We start from the raw sequence: 13,776 nt of genomic DNA on the forward strand, positions 1-13,776 counted from the left end.
TGTGTGTGTGTGTGTGTGTGTGTGTGTGTGTACATATGAAATAGGAAGCCCAGGGCCACTGGGGGCAGTCACCATGGGAAGCCGGAAAGGAAAACAAGAGAGAATTTTGAGACAGAAGAAAGGAGGAGGAAATGGAGGCCTCTCTTCAGCTTTCTGTCATTGACAGTCTCGAGATTTAGCTGCTTTAGGGTCCAGAAAAGAATCCATTTGTCTTGATCTAGAAAGTGCCCCAGTTAGCGATATCTCCAGTTAGTTGTTACAGCTTTTGCTGTTTCCCTTTTCCCTTCCCTCCAGCCAAATGATTTTTTTAAAAAATATCACAGTTTTTAAAAATTATTTTTTTCAATGTCAAAAAAATATGGAAAAGCTATTGATCAGCCTCAGGGTACACTGCCTCTCCATCTTCACAGTGAGCAGATGGATGGACAATCCACAGAGTCAAAGAGGAGGTGGGCAAGAGCCCTTGTGCTGAGTGGTCCCTTGCTTTACCTCCCTGAGGGCGGGGCCTTCACAGCACCCACAGCTATGTTTTCTATTTGGATCCCGCCCCCTCCCATCCATGGAATGTGGGCTGCCAAGAAAGGCAGAGCCATGCTAACTGGAGGTTCTTAGAAGCAGGCGAGGGAGCTGGAGGCAGCCCCCACCAGGCACTGTTTGATAGCTGTGTGCTCTCTGGGTAGCCTCCCCTCAGAATGGAGGAGCCTGGCTGCCCTAGGAGGCTGAAGTCTCACTCGCATTTCACTCTCTGAGCCCTCACCATTCAGGCTCACCACTTTTATGCCTCTCTTGGCAGAGCTGGCCCCAGGTCCCTAAGAAGGCAATGATCCAAGATAGAGAGGCAGCGCCAACCGGCTGGGTTATACAGAAAAAGGGCTATGGACAGCGGGATTTCAGAAAGAAATTTAACTTTGGTTTTCCAACTTTTTCAGACCATAAAAATTAAAGCAGGGCTTCGGTGGCTTCTGTCGTCTGAGCGCTGTTATATTTTTCTCATTTGGCAAGGCTAAGGCAGGGGAAGAGAAATGGGGTTTCCCATAATTGGTTGAAGACACAGGGTGGTAAAATGCTTCCACACTTAAACTCACAGTCCAGTGTTTTTGACATTTCATAAATAGCTTTTTCTCTAAAAAAGGAATAAAACAAGAACAATCCCTTTACTTACTCATCTGAAACAAAATAAACAGCAGTGGGTACAAACTTCTTCTTGTAACAATTACAAAAAACAACAATATAATCCCAACTTTTAACACGCATCTTGAATCAGTTATTTTTTTTTAAACCTCAAAACTGCAGCATATCCTTAAGGGCAAACTTTTCGATTAGTTTTTTTCTTTTTTTTTTTTTTAAATAATGTCTTCACCAAAAAAAGTCTTGTACCAATAAAATGCATTCAAAAATAGAAAATATTACACAACAAAAATATGTATCCTTCCTTTCCAAAAAAGATTCTTCACAAAAAAATGTAGAAAAAATTCCAACAATTTTTTCCCTCTCCTAAACATTAACTTTCAGTCTAGGGCACAATTATTTATTGATTTAAATGTCTGTTTTTGCATAAAATATGGAAGATGCAAAACATTTACTGTATTAGGATTGTGAAGTTACATCCACTCCCACCCCTGTTCTAAAACAAAACAAAACCAGAAAAACCCAGCAAATATCAAACAAATAATGAAGTCAGTTGGCTTAGAGAAATAACCCATCCCTGCTTTCACTGTGCATGTGTGTGTGGCAGCTGGCCCTGTTTGTACTGGGGAATGCTGAGGGAGACCAGGCTGGATTCAAGATCGCCTTTAGCATCCACCAATGTCCAACGAGTCAAGTAGAGTCTTCCGTGTCGGAGGACCAACACTGCAGACAGAGCCTTATGAGAAGAGAAAAGCAGCGTGTGGACAGTCAGTGCACTGACGCGTGTCCACGCATGCGCTGGGTACGTACATCGTTACAAACCAGTTTTTCAAGCATAGTTTTCAGATGTGTGTGATTAGTTTTCTTCTCGGAGCTGAAGCTTATGATGAAAGTTACCCCAGAGCTCCAGTAGTATGAGGAAGACTGGGGTTATTTTCTCCTTAGTTTCTTCCACATTCATCTTGTTTAGGTATTAATTGGAACAATGACCTGTTTTCTCCACTCCCAATAAACCCAGATTCCTTTTATATTTTCAGCCTGTAGCTTACTCTATTTTTTTTTCACTTGATAGAATTTATCTTTCATGTGACACATAGCTTATATGTATATTCAGTATATGAACAGATTTCCATAGCTTTTTGTTGCTGTTGTTTTCTGTTACTTATTTGGTTGCTGGTTTTTTCCTCAGGGTTTTGTTTTGTTTCTGATTTTTAAACAGTGAAATGTGTCCAATTTTATTTCCAGTGCATTAAACAAAATTTAAATTAAAAGAAGAAATAAAACTTTCCCCCTCATTCTTCTAAACGAAACGACTGAAAAAAGCACAATATAATAAAATCAGGCACTGCCAAAAACAGCATCATGTGCAACCTCAATTACATCAAAGAAAACAGACAAACAAGGATTAGAGAACATAAGCATGGAGACGCCAAGACAATACAATCCCAACTATGGTATGATTGGCAAGCACTGGTTAAAAAATAGGTAAGGCTACGCTTAGATTTCTCACTCAACATAGTTAACCACTGCTCTTCTGCCTTTCCTTTCAACTCTGAATCTTTACTCACTAGATTCTTTATATCTTTAAAATGAAAAAAAAGTGTTTTTATATTTTTGGTCTACAGTAGAATTACATATTAATAATATAAAAAAAGATACTTCAATAACAGGTTGGTACTGCATCCATGTGGGGAAAATAGAAAAAGGGTACTCAACCAGACATAGCAAATGGACTCTACTTTTAGAAAAATAACAAATGTAATAGAAATTATATTCAGGGTAAAGTATTAAACTGAAAACAAGTGTAGAAAGATGTATTTTGGATAATACAAACTTCTGACAAGCTATGCCCTAGAACTTCAGCCTTCAAATCTTTCCCATGATTCCACCTTTCCATTGCCTCATTTAAGATTCAAATGGAAAAGGAAACAAAATAAAACAGACAGGTGGTTGATCCAGCCCAAACTTCCACATTATCATAATTGATGATCAAGATCAGGTAGATACCACTTGAGAAACTATCTGCACAGGGCAGTTGATGATAGTGTTTGTTTTTAATTTTGGAAACCTTCCCAGCCTACTGATAAGAGAGAAACCAAGGAGTCAAATAATTCTGCTGGTGACAGAGCAGAGATGAAGTATAATTCTGGCTGAAAGGACATGGTGGTGAGGTGGGAAAGAGAAGAGAGAGGAGAAGCAGATGAACCTTGGGTACCAGCTGCATTTGTTTGCTGCAGTACACTGGCTTCTTTTTGTGTCCAAGCATTCTTTGGGTCAAGTTTCAGACCCTAATGTCTTCTGGGTAAATATGTGTCAGCTCAGCCGTTGACATGAAATCCACACCTATTGGTCTCCCTATGGGTATGTCTAGGGTGTCCACATTCCCCTATCACCCACTGGTGCCCACCCTTGATGAAGCAGAGAAGACATGCACAGCTGTAAAGGCAGAGACTCTTTATGTCAGCTGTCCCTAACCAATGACTGATCCACACTTGTGGTGCTGTGTGGGGAAAAAAATGAAGAAAAAGAATTGGTAGGAGTTGGGTTTGGTAATAACAAATGCGAAGTTTCTTTGAAGAGGAAGAAAAAATGAAAAGGAGAGGGAAGAAGAAGAAGAAGAAGAGGAAGGAGGAGGAGGAGGAGGAGGGAGAGGAGGGGGAGGAGGAGGAGGAGGAGGGGGAAGAGGAAGAGGAGGAGGAGGAAGAAGAAAATGAAGAAATGATGTTATTAGAAAACATTGCTTTTGGTTTCTTTTTGAGTTGTCCTTGGTTTTTCCTCTCATTCAGTTGCTCCAGTTTAAAGGAGAGATTAGCATGTAGTGCAAATATCTTCAAATCACAGCATTCCAGGAGCAGTATCCTATCCCTTCATCCTAAGTGGATGCTATCCCTCAGACTTCCTCCAAAGATTGGGGCAATGGTCCAGAAAAGTATAAGTGAATAAAGTCTAAATCTAGTACTTGCTACAACAAGAAAGGCACTATGACAACAGATCAGCCTCCAAGTATTTTTCTTGCCATGGACATGGGCATTTCAACCATTTCAGCAATCACAGCAAAACCCAGACCACAGCTTTTCAATACTTGAATTCATCAGCCCATTGTCTAACGTCCCTATGGGCCAGTGCTGTTAGCTGTGGCCGCACAAAGCCCTGGTCTGTTCTTGACTCATGTTGCTCTACATTTCATCAATGGTCCTTGCTTGGTTCTAAATTATTTATCTCACTCTCTTCCATAAAAGTTTCTTTCTCTCCAGTCTCCAGGTCACAACATATTAAAAACAACTTGCTGTGTCAAGTAGTATTGTGTAGTTTTTTTCCTTTTGTTTTCCATCTCTGGATAATTCCTAAGTCAGGTACTAAGATAGGTCAGTAGCTCCTCTAATGCCCAAATCTCCTGTAAATACCACTGTTAAGAGAAGGAAAACCCAAGTGCCACATGTTGATCACCAAAAGCATATTCCTTGAGCCTGTTATAGAACTTCTGTCTGAGATAGAGGAGGTTGGGCTCTAGAGAAGAAAATCTTTGGTGACAGATCTGGAGTGGAGATGCAAGTTTCAAGAAGAACTAGTTCTCCAAAGCCTCATGAAAAGTATCCAAAGGAAGTTAATATGAGTATATTTTAAAAGGCAATTCTTTCTTCTTCCAGCTCTGATTGGATGCCCTCATGTCCTCTTAGTACTCACCCAATACACCTTTCTAAGTATCTGTTAAGAGCTCTGAATTTAGAATTCTTACTTGAAATACAATACTTTAGGGGGGTGCTGATGTTAGTTCTGAATGTTCTACATGGAGTTTATTTAACTAGCAAGGCTGACACTTTTATGGAATGGTAGTCTTAGATGACAAGGAAGAAGGAGAAAGAAACAGGCTCAATATTTAAGAAAGAGGCCTCAACTGCGAGTTTCCCAAATTGATGGCCTCTCCTATGATAGCATTCAAAGAAACTTAACATTAGCTGTTTATATGGGTTGTGATTCTTTTGACTGAACAAATATTTTCAAAAGCTGTCACCTTGGATTCTGATAGAGTTCCTCTGAATCTTCATTCTTGTTTTATCCCCCACACCATCTATTGCTTTTCCTGTGGTACAAGAGTCTCTTATTAAAAGTTACCAAAGAGTTGTCAAACTCTGATTGCTTCTAAGATTAAAAAAGGAAATAAAAATAAACCCAACAAAGAAAAGTTAGGGAAAAAAGCAACAACTTCAAACTTTAGGCACTGTTAAGGTCTCTGCTTAAGGACAGTCTAAGATGGAGCAGCTGGTAGGTTCTGATGAGACCTCCCATCTTTCCTCCAGTTTTATAACTGGCTTACCTTTCAGAATAAGCCCTCACTTGTTCTCAGTGTTTATTGCACTGTTCCCTTACTGTCACCCTACAGGACTTTACCACATGCATGGCCTTCCTCTTTGGTTACCTGATCTGTCTCACCATATACAGGAAAAGTATGCTCAGACTGAAAGGCTATCTCAACATGGGGACCACTGCCATCAGCCACAATAAGATGTACGAGTATGGGGTGTTGTGGTATCAGCCAAGGTGAAGACTTCATGTTTATCAGTTGGCGTCTGCTCTTACTAAAAGCTTAGTTGGGCTTGGGTGGAAACAAATTGAATAAATTGCCTCTGACATGTCCTCTGTTTGTTGTACTAACCCAACTTCTTTGTAATAAGAAAGTATGTTTTGGGGCTGGAGAGATGGCTCAGCGGTTAAGAATACTGGCTGTTCTTGCAGAAGACCCAGGTTTGAATCCCAGCACCCACATGGCAGCTAACAACTGTCTGTAACTCCAGTTCCAGGGGATCTGACAACCTCTTCTGTCCTCTGTGGGCATTGCATGACATGGGTGCACTTACCTGCATGCAGGCAATATATGCATACACATAAAATAAAAATAATAAAATAAAATATTAAAAAAAGGAAAGCATGTTTTATCAGCGTGGCAGTTTCTAGACTTGATCAAAATTATTAGAAATTCCAGATTCTCACCAGCTCTGCCAAGACCAAGCATAACAGAAATAAATTCCATCTCTGTGATGTTCCTAGTCTCCTAATTTGCCTCTTTCTTTCCCTTCCCTAACACACTCTTCTAGCATAAGTAAGTACATTTCAGTAGTGCAACGCAGTGCGGTCGTGCTTAGTGCAAAAAAAAAAAAAAAAAAAAAAAAAAAAAAAAAAAAAAAAAAAAAAAAAAAAAAAATAGAAACAAAAAAATCCCTAAAAGCTATTATAAATTCAAAGCTCAACCATGAACAGCTCTTACTACAGGTTACCAGTGCCACAGGAGTGGGAAACTCAGTCTTACCTCACACTTCTGTGAGTCATCTCTTTTGTTGCCCCTATTTGTTTCGGCTCAAAGGAGAGAAACAACTAGCTTGTACCTCTGTATTTTTCTGTAAAACATTAAGCCAATAGGCAGAAAAAGGGAAATAGTTGAGTTGAAAACAAAGGTATTATTTAGAGGAGGAAAATATCTATTTAATGCAAAGGTCAATAGTGGTTTTTATTAATGGTTTTTATCATATCAGACGGCTCCGATGCTAAAGGGAATCGGTACAGAAAAAAGACAGAGCTTTCCTGTTTCCTATAACTCGGTTCTAAATTTGCCAGTGCTGGGCTCCTACTTTTGAGTAGCAGAATCAGCTATTTTCCAAGAGCTACAGGCAGCAGCCATCCTACACACATTGATAGGTCCACTTTTCTACGCTGACCACTTTTTCCCTCACATCATTCCCCTTCTATTTTTTCCCCTGACTACACACAAATACAAATATACATACACAAACAGAAATTTTCAAGGCCTCTCTCAGAACGATGGATTGGAAATTGGTACAAATAGCTCAATGACAGGCATGCAAAAAGTACAGTTATTAAATACAAAAGTGAGTTATACTAGAATGCAGATTCTGCACTGTATCTCTTTTTGTGTTAACTCGGCTAAAAAAAAAGAAGACATTCATAGTGGGATCTCTTATGGAGCTTAATTCTTGCTAGAAATTGATGTAGTAGTTAGTTTGGCATGTGACCATGTAGGTGATTCTATAGCACTTGGTATTTGGTAACCCTCAACAATCTGTCTTCAGTTTGTCTGAATCCTCCCTCTGCAAATGCGAATCTGCCTGATTGCTCAGACCCACACAGGCAAGCTGGAAGTTTCAGGAGAATCAACATGCAGTGTAGAATAGAAACAAGGAAGTTTGGCATAGAGGGGTCAGAAGACAAGTACCTGAAAAACAAAGTGATGGTAGACCCTCTCAGTTACCGGCTTCTCACCTTCGTATGCTGTGAAGGATGAGGATTACTAAGGGACTGTTTTCATACACTCTGAAAAACCACAATGTTTTCAACAATGGTGGAAAATGAATCTTAATTAGACACATATAAGCAAATTATCCCCAAAGTATATTTCATTAGGCTCCTTCTGAAAACTGAGGTTTACATCAGTGGGACTACGGAAGAAGTTTTAATGCTGAAATATCTTTGAGATTTTTCTCCAACCTGATAGCTGATTCCAAATCAAGGTTTGTCCCAAGGAGAGCCAGGAGCAGAACAGGGGCTTTGGTTTTTAAAGATTCCTCAGCTATGCACCAAAGCACTGCAGACCACTGCGAAATCTTATCTCTTGATTCAAAGCACTATTCCATTTCTAGTTATCTCTGCATACTTTTCATGTGCCCTGGAGAGCAGATTAGGTGTAGAAACCATCAAGGATTTCTATAAATTCTTCAGATGGTCTGGATAGCTGTAAGAGAAGCCTTGAATCACAAAGGAGTATAGTTATATTAATTCTCGGAACCAGCAGAAAGACAGATGGGGAGGAATGACAGGACCAGGGGTGACAGCTTTCTCTGATAATCATGAGCACTAGCTTTGGGAGTTTAGAGCTGTATCAGATTTAGTCCCATCACATTACCCTGCTCCTCTCCTTGCTTTCCTTCTGTTCACTTAGGTGAAATTGCAGTTATTTTCAAGTTGAGTTGCACTTATAGTTCAAGTTCAAAATGTAAATGATAGCACAACAAACCAGGTTATAAGAAAGTTGTCAGGCTATTTGTAAATTCAGTTGAGTTGCACACAATATGTTTCAAATGAAATACTACGATTTCCTCCTTTTTAAACCCCACTTTCTAATCTGGTGTTTTCTTCCTTTGACATGGTGGGCTATGAATGGGTGAAGTGCCAGCAGTGAAGAGCAGTTTTCCTGCTTATTATCATCTCAGTCCCCAGGATGGGGAGATGAGATGTGACGGGGAAGTGGATGTCTCCATATTTAAGATCTTATGGACACAGGCAGTCTTAAATGAATCTAAAAGAAATCCCTACCATTGAAAAAATGCACAGATTTTGGTATTTACTGATGCCGCTTCTTTTCCTTTCTGGGTATTCTGTACTAAATACCCATAGGAAACATCCAAATGAAATTTAATTAAGTTAGTTCATTCCAAGCTTTATTCCAAAAAGGATTGGAGGAGGCAACAAGGATTTGTAGTATAAGACGCATGATCGTCACCTGCAGTCAATCCCATTCTTTGGCCCCAGATCTGTTAGTTTAGGTAAATAGTTTTTTCTTCAAGGAATAATTTTAAACTATTCTAGTCTCAAAGTGCAGGGAGAACCTCTCTCCTCAAAGCTCTCAAGTGCCATTAGGAAAGTAAGAAAGATTTTCACAAAAAAGACTCCTTGATGGAAGATGGAAGGCTTTTCTAAGATGTAAAGACTACTGTGGGGTGAGGACAGTCATCTGAATGCCCAGGGACAGCGTCACATCAGAGAAACAAAATACTTTCCTACCTTGAGAAGAAAGAGATAAAGAAAAACAAACAAGTTAACAAACAAACTCTACTAAAATACACATTCCTCCAGTTTCGGATTTCTAAAAGTTATAATTATGCTTAAACCAAGGTTTACAGATAGCAGACAACTGTTTCAATGTGTAAAAGTATTTTCCCTTTGCTTTATCATGTTTCACTTTCTTTGAAGGAATTGCATCTATGCACACTTGTCCTAAAGTCCAGTGCAGAAAATAAACGTGTTTGCTACCAGCCTCAATCTCAGAACATTTCCTAAACTACATTTGCAAAAACTAAAACTACCTATCTATAAAATGAGATGCAGACTTTCTGAAATGCATTGTGTAGGTGGGGGAAGGGTTGAGGGATAAGTAAGCTTTTTATGGATAAAAGAAGACAAAAAAAAAAAAAAAAAACCCTTCCTAATCTCTCAAATATATACTATAGTGTTTCTGACCATTATTTTGCTGCATTAGTTACTGTTGGGGCTGTTGGTGCTCTTTACAAGGTGTCAGCTTGCAAAAACAAGAGGCTCATGAGCAGTATGATATTCACACCCTGAAGCCTCTAGAATGTTAAACAGGATTCAGACATTTATCTGTGACTAACGTAGAGGTTGTGCTGAGAAATTCTGGGTCTTAGGAACTCTGGGTAGGAACTCTTTCTTGTTGGAGAACTTGAAGGAACAATGTCAAGAAGGCAGCCTGGATCAACAGGAACAAATGAGATCTACCAGAACCATATCCTCTCCTACTCCACACTGAACTTGATATGATAGTGTTTCAGGCTTTAAGAGATACTTGCCTGTTCTTTCAGAAGACAATGCCAGAGGAGGATAGTACTTAGATGTCGAATACTTTCAAAAAAGATGGCAGAATTCCATGGGAAAAGGAAGAAACAACGCGAGACTGACTGGGAGGATTTGTCTAGTGAAAGTCACAGTCCACAGTAGTTCAAACAGTAACCTTAAGAAATGGTGGCTTCCTGCTAGATGCCTGCCTTGGAGAGGCTTTTGAACCTGACCTTTAGTCCATCCATTTCTATGGTATGAACTGATGTGAAGAACTGTTTTAAGACAAAAGCTGGGTCAAACCTCAAGTCAAGTGAGAATATATTTCTGATATTGTATTGTTTCCAGCTGTCAAGGGGTAGAGTAAGAAGTGACTGTATGTACTCCAAGCCAGGCAGTACTTCAAATGTTTCAGAATCCGTCTCCATATGAGCAAAGAGGTAATGTGGTATCATAGCAAGTCAGAACACTGTGCTTCAGGGTCACTGTGAAGATGTCTTTACAAGTTCCCTGAAAGAGATATACCCAGAATGCTTCAGTGCTGTGGCCAATATTCTGGAGATCAGATAGCAGTAATCCACCGGGATGAGCTCTCACACCATGACTAAATAACATAGTGAGTATTTGTGAACTGGGCACTGTACTGTATACACCTTACAGTACCCAATCAGTCTTACTGTTGGTTTTAAAAATGGTGTATTATGTTTTTATTTTAGCGATTTTTGGTTGCAAAATAGACATGTGAGAAACTTTATGAATCCTTTTCTTCCTTAGTAAATTATTGCTCAAAGTTTTAGACCAAACGACAATTTGATTTTTCAAAAATAATGCATGAAGAAATTCGAATTTCTCCTACAATGTTAAAGTTTAAGCAGAAGTGGCTTTTGACTTGAATAGTTACCAAAATGATTTTAAAATGTTACATTTTTTTCCAGATTCCTGTAAATTTAGTATCTGATGAACATATCATTGGCTAAATATTAGCACAAGTTGAAATAATTAACATCAGCTTTTTTTTCCTCCCTTAGAAATGGTCTACTCATATCAAGAATTTGAAAAATGTGGTATTAAAAAATAGAAAATATTTCTTATCTTTGGTTTAATGTAAAGGTGAGAGGAATTAATGATCTCAGCTCATACAGTTGACATTTAAGACTGTGACTCAGGTCCTCCTACTCTCAAAAGAATATTGACAACTTTAAAAATTTGCAGCTTTAATGAAGACATGCTTCATTCTGCCTACGAGTCTCAAGTTTATGAACTCCTCTAAAGAAAGATGCTAAGAAGGCTGGGAGAAGGAAGAGGCATGAACAGCCACAGGTCACAGGGTAATATTAGAATTCTGGGGGGCAGTGAAGAGATGTCTAGGTAACTTAAAGTCTTCTACAAAAGGAAACAAGAAACAAACAGAATGTGGTAAGATAAGGGAAGAAGAAAATAATGGAGTTGAGGTAATCTACCTAGTATGTAATCGCTGAAGAAGAACAATCATTCTTGTTTTGTTCAATGAGTTTCACTGAGAATGGATGAGGCACTGGCATCTATTTTAGCCTCCTCAAAAGAGACTAAGAAGGGCAAGCTCTTTACTGAGTGCCAGGCTTCGCCAATGGAGGATGCTAAGGAGAGTCTGGGTGGGTGATGGAGATGCACCGGGCAGGCACAGCAGAAGGGGATGAGACTTGAAGATCATAATGTATGTGGGAAGATTGAAGGAGGAAGTGGTATATTCACACAGAGGAGCCAAAACATTGGTCTACTGTGGGGAAGTTTTATACCAAGTTTTAGAAAAAGCTGTTTTCATTTTGTCCTGAATATAGAATGTAGAGAATGAAACCAGCTTCAGGAACCCAAGACAGATGAAAAATGGATTGAACTCTGACACCCAGGCTTTGGATTGAACAGCTGAAGAAACTCCCTACCTGAAAGTGCTTTTGTGTTAGAAGATAGGCTGTCTGGCTTCTGAATGTTCCTTGGTGGCCTGGCTAATGAAGAAAGCCGCCACATCTCCACTTTAATAGGCAAGTGGAGATACTAAAGGTCAGGTAACCAAGAGCCACCATTTGAATTGTCAATAAAACTTCTCTCAAAATCTGGTTTTAGTTTAAAAACAAATCTCCTGGGAAAATGAATACCACACTGCCAAGCTGCCTACGGGGACATGCTTAATTACGACTAATGAAAATAATTACAAGCATATTGAAAAAAGAAAGCAGCCAGTGAAAAATCAGTATTGAAAATCGATGTTTGAAAATGCAGTTGGGACAACTAGGCATTCACTCTCTTCAGCTTCTCACCAAAGCAGCCCTTTAAAAAGCAGCTTAAGACAGTTGGACAGATCACATGGAGGTTAAGCAGCCCCTTGGTCAGATTTTTAAAAAGCAAATATAGACAATGACCATCTACAGGGGAAAATAACAGATAATTCAAATGTACTTCCTCTGTTCTTCAGATGTTGACAGGGTCAGCTAAACAAGATCACTTAGAATACGAACGTCTTTGTATTAGCCACATCAAAATAATGTTTTGAGTTTAAAACAGTTTTCACTCTCTTACATTTGCTAAGTCTGAACCTAAAAAAAAAAAAAATCCTAAAATCTTCTAAAAGACAACACTGAAGCTGATAATATAAAAAGCAAACTAGAGCCACAATGGTTATTAAATGCACCAGATTAACTGCAGCAGGTTGGTGATGGGTGATATATAGGAAGAAATAATATTTCAATCAACCGATGATCATAGGCAGATTCAAAAGTTAAAATGAATATAATGTAATATATCTCAATATAGAGTTGTTGTATATAATGCATTATGTTCTAGGTTTCAGAAATACTGCAATGTAGTGTATTGTACTTAAGTAAGCATACCTAAAAAGTAACAATAGTCTTCCACAAAGTCACTAGTACTGTTAATCAAAACAACAACAGAAACAAACAAAAAAAAAAGAACTTTTTCCAGTAAAATGAAATACCTGTGGTTACAGTCACAGACTTCTTTTGGATATAGAAAGACAATATACATTAAAAAAAAATAAACAATAAAAGTTACAACAGTAAGTAGTCTTACTGAATGGAGGAAGGGGAACTGTCACTAAAATAAAAAAGGGAAGAAACGTCCTTACAATTCTGTAAAGCAGAAATAATCTACATGTCGTAAAAAATAAGAAACCATAAAAGCAAGGTGTGGGAGTGAGAAAACGGAATCCAACTGTTTCCAGTCACCAAGCCATTAAAAGTCACCTAGGAGCACCAAGTTCCCTCATTCTGTGTATTACACTAGAGTGGCATTTTTTTTTTTTTAAAACATTTGACATGGGCAAGAGCCATCAATTCTTAGATATTTGCCCCCAAGATATTCCCCTGATAATCTATTGGTTTGCTAGACATGGTAAACAACCCATTCCAGGAAAGACTTGGGCAAAGGCCACATTGGTTCCAGGGGACACTGTTTGTGAGTGATTAGTGACATCCTGCAGTGCAGGCAGCATTAGGAAGTTTCAGTTTGAGTGTAAAACTCACACGTGGTTCGTGTGTGTGTGTGTGTGTGTGTGTGTGTGTGTGTGTGTGTGCGTGCAGTGCGCGCACACTGAGATCTGGGACTTCCATGTCTGGGCCTAGATTTTTGTCTATGATCTGCAGATTCTGCTTCTTCACAAAAGATGTGAAGGTTTCAAAGAGGACAGGCATGGCCTTTGAGCTCTGGGATGGCCCTGGGATGTATGGGCTTTACATGTCCAGCCTGGGTGCTTCTCCTCCAAGAGTCCTGTGAGGTGCCCTGGATTACAAGACCCTCTGGTCTGCTCCCCCATTGAGTACTTGTACTCCACCTTTTTCTCAAGGAAAACAGCCTGTCCTTGGGTTTTCTGTGGAGCCAACAAGCTGCCTTTGTTTCTCCCAACTCTGAAATGTTACAATAAAGCAACAGAGTGGGCAGGTGACTGCTTCCTGGGAAGGAAGCCATGAGTTTGAGTACAATGGTAGAAGCAACTGTATCTATGCACCAGGAACTCTGCCCGTGTGTGCTTCATTTGAGAGGCACCCACTCCCGTACAACAATAAATATGTCTCAACA

The sequence above is a fragment of the Nannospalax galili genome, unplaced genomic scaffold (assembly GCF_000622305.1).
Source record: "Nannospalax galili isolate Female #2095 unplaced genomic scaffold, S.galili_v1.0 scaffold18, whole genome shotgun sequence".
Classification (NCBI taxonomy): Eukaryota; Metazoa; Chordata; class Mammalia; order Rodentia; family Spalacidae; genus Nannospalax; species Nannospalax galili.